Source organism: Parasteatoda tepidariorum, chromosome 8 (genome assembly GCF_043381705.1).
Source record: "Parasteatoda tepidariorum isolate YZ-2023 chromosome 8, CAS_Ptep_4.0, whole genome shotgun sequence".
Lineage (NCBI taxonomy): Eukaryota > Metazoa > Arthropoda > Arachnida > Araneae > Theridiidae > Parasteatoda > Parasteatoda tepidariorum.
In genome coordinates this window covers 32223578-32230192 of record NC_092211.1, presented here as the reverse complement: position 1 = coordinate 32230192, position 6615 = coordinate 32223578, and positions in this window count along the sequence as shown.

The following is a 6615-nucleotide window of genomic DNA, read 5'->3' as shown; positions in this document are numbered from 1 at the left end:
TATTTTAAATAAATATATACTTAATAAATGCAATTCTCAGTGAAAATTTCTATACTTTGGACATAGTTAAAACTGTACAATTTAAGTAACCTGAATATTCACTTATCTTTAAAAAAATGAACTAAAACAAGCATTCAGAAACAAATTCTATCAACTTAATATCGTTAATATACTATATATATAATTAAATAAATCTAATAAGTTATAAATAAATGAGTATTTTCCTTACATAAGCGAGCTCCACTTCCAGGCTGCTAATTGTATCTTCGGCAATTTATAATCCATTTCTTCTTTCTTTTCAAATTTGAAGGAAATCTGAACATTCCAGAGCCTTTTTTTAACTGTTTGAAAAATTTACCGCCGCACAACCACCCATATAAATAAGTTTAGGTATCAAAATAGTCTTCAAACTCTCACGCTAATACTAACATAACGTAACTTGCGAAACTGTCTGCCCCAACATGGCGGATAGTTCAGCTCTTATAGTATAGGAGCCTTAATTTTGCTTAACCATGCGATTTAAATCCGATTTAATAGGATACCTAAAAGTGATGTCATGCGTGTGCGTCGAAATTAATTGACTTTTGAATCGACAAATGCCACGATTTACAAATGATGACGTCACTTGTAGGCATTCAATTGAAATCAAATAACAGTATGTCACATTACGACATGTGATTGCACTTGAGGATTGAGATTGTGTTTCGTATTCTATTCGAACAACAACTGAAGCGGTCAATGTTAAAAAGGGGTATGTTATCAGGGATGTGAGCGTTGACAGACAATGAGCATACTGGATAATGAGTTAGTTCATTTGCTTCAGGATTTTCTATTTACATGCAATCCTTATGTGCTGTGTTTCAAGTCCACCATCTAAAATATTCCTCGTGATTTACCTTATTTCAAACTAATTATACACGCAGAACATGTAAGGATGTATAATGAACCGTCTACAAATGCATTATAATGCATTTGTATACTTATTGTGGGCCAGGAATTCAGCAACAGGAATATCATTCAATCGAAACACGATTTTGAGAAACAAAACTCTGAACTACACTGCGGATGTGCTACAATATCTTCTAATATTTTGTAGAGGAAAATAAGGCTATTTTATTTCAATTCCACAAAGAAACTCTGTTCGAGGAGATACAATTCTGAAAAAAGTATCCTGCATTAATTTCTACGCTTACCGTATGACGACGTGCTTCGAAGACTTAATTAGAGTCCTACGATATGGCATGCTAAGCAACCAATTCTGGGTCGATATGTACGTTGAAATAGAGTCGGAAAGATTGCCTTTTATCAAAAAATTACATCCATTTGCAAGATACACTTCAGAGCGATGAAGAAGCTTCAAACTTCGGACATTTAGTAATTCTTCCCTCTTCATTTACAGCTAGTCCTTGATATGTGCACGAAAGAACACAAGATGCAATGACATACGTCAGAAAATATGGAAGGCCAGATTTCTTTGTAACTTTTACTTGCAATCCTATCACTGGCTCAAATGAAAAAAAATACCCAAACACAGTTTCAAAGGATAGATATGATTCAGTTAGTAGAATTTTCATCTAAAATTTCAGAATTGAATTAAATCAATTTCATCTGAAAATTCAGATTCAGAATATTTCATCTAAAAATTAAAAAGCTGTTAACTCTTATTAAGCTCTTAATAACTCTTATTTAAGCTTATTAAGCTAAGATAATTAATACTCTTATTATCTGAACCATGTGTTTCATCACGAGTTCATGCAGAATTGGAATGATCGTAGGATCGGAAACTTCTGCTTATCATCAATTTGACGTTTTATTATCCAAACCATAGCAAGATATGGGCATGTGGAAGTTCCCAATTTTCCTCGAAGGTAAAGCATAAGGAAAGGTAAGTGCTTTCCAAAACAGTTTCAATCAGATACATCTACTATCTCAGATGTCTATCTGAAATGCAAAACCTGTCAACCCTAAGAAAAAGGTTTCACACCCACCCACAATCGAATCAAGGGAAAAATTATCGAAATAATAAATAGGAGGATTGTTCCACCTTGCTAAGGGCGCTCAATACATACAGAAATTTCGAAAATTACAGTTCTGTCGAAGCAATCAAATACATTTGTAAATGATAGCTAAACTTTAAGATAATGTAAAATAGGCTGTTATCATCATAGGATGGGGTGTTGGTGAAAATTTTTTAACTCCTCGAATTACCTTCGTTGAAACAGAAATGGCTTATCAATTCAAAATATTGCAATTTACTATAAGACTTTGCTTTGAAACGACTATTAATAAAGTTGATCTCAGCTCACTATGCTTCTCTGATGGCTAGCTTTATGTTACATTCTCTCACGTCAATTCACAAGAAACCCTTTGCTACCTGACCTTAAATAAAAAAAAATGTGGTTTAAAAAAGAGTTATCCGTTAAAACTTTTATTTTCGATCTAAAACAATGAAAATTTTGATTTTAAATTTTTAACTGGTGAAATATTTTTCTATTCTTATGAATCGGGTTGAGTATTGGCTATAAAATTTTAAATCTTGCGTTATTTGAATTTTTCTCATTCAAAAAGGCTGACCAGCAGGCCGTCGGAGGTGGCTAGTGTATTATAGTTATCTGAAAGATATAATAAGTATAATAATTTATTTGAGCGAATTCTAATTTTTTAATACTTTTTTTTCTATCGGCAATTGATAAGGAGAAAAAGAATACTAAATATTCTGAATCATTTGATTCGAATTATGTAATTCGCGATTTATTCCTTATCGTCTGTTATTCGAATTAGTGATTCGAATCACTTGATTTGAATCACTGATCAGAATCACTTGATTTGAATCACTTGATTCGATTCACATTAAATTTCATGATTCTAATTGTCATTTGGATTACTTGATTGGAATTACTTCTCTGAATCATTTCATTCGAAACCCTGATTCGAATAGTGATTTTAATCCCTAGATTCAAATTCTCTAATTCCAATCAGTGATTTGAATCACTTTATTCGAATCACTAATTCAAATCACTTTGTTTGAGAAGTATTTTGAATTATCTGATTCGGATCATTTTATTTGTTCTGATAATTATATTCTAATCATTGATCTGAATCACCTGAATCGAATTAGGACAAATAGTCATTGGAATCAACTGATTCGAATTACTTGATTCCAATCACAGATATGAATCACTTGATTTATATAGTGATTTGAATCAGATGATTACAAATAGTGATATAAATAACTTGGTTGAAAACACTGACTATAAACACTTAATTCGAATCACTGATCCAAATCAACGAAATCAAATCACTAATCCAAAACACTTGATTTTAATCAGTAATTTAAATAATTTGATTTGAAAAGTGATTTGAATAATTGATCAGAATTACTTGATTCAAACCACTTGATTTAAATATTCATTGAAGTCGCTTATTCGTATCACTGCTCCGCTTATCACTTTATCTGAGTCACTGCTCTGCATATTGACTTTAATGTTCGTTTAAACCAATTTATTTGGAATAATTTTTAAAAATTATTTAAAAAAATTCCATTCTAATAATTTTAATTAATCTTAATTAAAATCACTTTAAGGAATAAAAAAAGCGTAATAACATTCATAACTGAAACTTTTATCTATCTGAAAGTTAAGATCTATAAAATTTGATTTATTCATGAAAATAAATATCAGATAGAGTAAATTTATTTCTTCCTTTCTCTTTGTATATAATTGAAATGAAGTTTAATTAAGCATAACGATATCTTTAAATGTAGTATCGGCATAAAAATTTATATTTAAATGTGTTTTCTTACTTTCTCGCAAACATTATTATATAACGTTAAATTTTTGCTTAAAAAAATTAAAATAATTCGTAAATAAGCTTGAATACGGAGAATTATTTTAAAGTCAATTTGGGAAAATTCGTGGTTAAAAATCCTCTAATAATTAATAAAAAATTTTTTTCAATATATATTAATGATTTCTCCATAAATCATCCAAATTAAAATTTTATGATTAAAACTAGAATTTTATAATAAATAAAAACAAAAGAAGCACGAAGATTATTAAGAAAAACATTAAGTTATATTTATTGCGCATAAGCTGCAAGTAAATAGAACTCATAAAATAAGCTCAAAATGTAGAGAAAACAAGGGAAGAATTAAAGAACAATGAAAAAAGGGGAAAAAAAGAAAAATAATAATAAAAATAAAATAATAAAAAATAGGAAAAAAACAGCAAAAAATTTTTAAAAATCCAGAAAATAAAAGATATAATCTTTTTATCAGCTCACACTATTATATCCGCAAAAAAGAGGTCTTTCCAATATTGCATCAATATAGCCAAAGCAAAATATATCAATACAATAGTGTGAGAAGCACTCAAAACAATTTTACAAAAAAATTACAACAAATAAAATAGAGCAAAATAAGTAAAAATATGACGTAAAAACAGAAAATAAAATATAAAGAAAAGGCAGAATAAAACATGAAATGAAAACTATAAAGCGAGTAGAGAATTCAAATGAACTTACATGAACGGGAGATTTTTCAAGAATGATTTAAAATATTTTAGTAACAAGATTGTCAGATTGCAAAAAATGAAAACAAAAGCGTAGATTGAGCCAAAAGCGTAACTAGGGGAATTTTGTATTAAAGTGCGTTCTTGCTGCATTACTGAAGTGCGTTTGATTTGTTAGTCACCAAGGATAGACCCGAAAATGGATGTGAGCAAGGTAATATTACACTGGATAATTTCAGGAAGTTGACAATAAATTATTTTAGAAAATAAATATTTATTTAAGAAAAAAAATATAAAATAGAGAAGAGAAAGAAACATGAATTGCCTGTTTTCCACATAATTTTAGTCACGGATTTGCACATGGAAAAATTATATAAATTAACAAAGAAATTTTTTTAGTAAATAATTATAGGCACGGATTTGCCCGAAATGGATTTGCACATGGAAAAATTATATAAATTAACAAAGAAAATTTTTAGTAAATATATCCACAATAATATACGATTAACTCAATGATTTTATATAGAATTTTATTACTTTAGTTGGTTATCCATCCATTAAAATTAGCTCAATTAGAAAAGCAGTTAGAAATTGCAAATGTTCAAGGTAACCTAGTTGATACATATAAGACTACAGTGATAACCCAATTCTTCTGCAATCGTAATTAACTCCTCCTTTTTAAAGTTCAACTTAAGTGCCAGTTTTAAAACTAGCTACTACACTTTAAATTCGGTAACACTATCAACTAGTCGCCACACTTTAATGACAAGCAATTCTCTAAACTAAACCAATTGACAAAGTAAACTAACTCCACTAAAGCAATGCATATAATTACCCAAAAGCAACACACTTCACAAATTACAATTAATCAAAAATTTCACTTACCCATATAACATTAATCACACTCAAATTTGGTATTATTATTATGACTCAAAGGGGGACGAGATTGATCTTTCGCAGTATCGGTATTGTTGTCAACATTATCGCAAACAGTCTCCCAAACTGACCATGTTTCGGCCCTCGATAGCTCTCAATTTTCTAATATTCTACAAATTATAAAACTATATATGGACCGTATTTCTTTCACATTTTTTATTTCACTCTCTTCTGCAATCAACACTCTCATTCTACTTCTTTTCTTTCTGCGACTGAAGCGCCGCCTTTACAGTGGCCAGGCAAAACAGTATAAGTGTACATACGTACTTAAACATATATTGTACATATGCCGGATTGACTAGACCTGAAGCCTAAAGAAAACTTTTGAAACGAGTTGGATCGTCAAATTAACAGGTGCATCAGCTGTCCAAAATCGGTGAAAGAATTTGCATGCCTTCTTCAAGCCAATGAATTTGCATGCCTTCTCATTGACCAGACCTGAATCCTTAAGAAAACTTCTGAGACGAGTTGGATCGTTAAATTAACGGGTGCAGCAACTGTCCAAAATCGGTGAAAGAATTTGCATGCCTTCTTCAAGCCAATGGATTTGCATGCCTTCTCAATGACCAGACCTGAATCCTTGAAAAAACTTCTGAGACGAGTTGGATCGTCAAATTAACAGGTGCAGCAGCTGTCCAAAATGGGTGAAAGAATTTGCATGCCTTCTTCAAGCCAATGAATTTGCATGCCTTCTCATTGACCAGACCTGAATCCTTAAGAAAACTTCTGAGACGAGTTGGATCGTTAAATTAACGGGTGCAGCAGCTGTCCAAAATCGGTGAAAGAATTTGCATGCCTTCTTCAAAAGAGTGGAAGAAAATACCACTGCCGATCATCCAAACACTTGTGAAAAACATATCCCGGATGGTTAGGGCAGTTAATTATCTTCAATTTTAGTATGTAAAAACTTACATATTTCTTCTTTCGAATCCCAGAATTGTTTGAGAACCTTGGGGCAAGATAACCAACTTACCTCGCTGTAGTAGGATAAACCTGAATATGTACTATCTAACTGATAGCTTATTGTGAAACGGACTCCATTTAATAATAAAAGTGTACATTGAAGTAAAAAAAATCCAAATCTGTATATAATAATAAACGCGGCTGTATGTGTGTCTGTAATCACAATATATCGCCCCAGATGCCTCGCCCGGGCACGAAACTCGGCCCA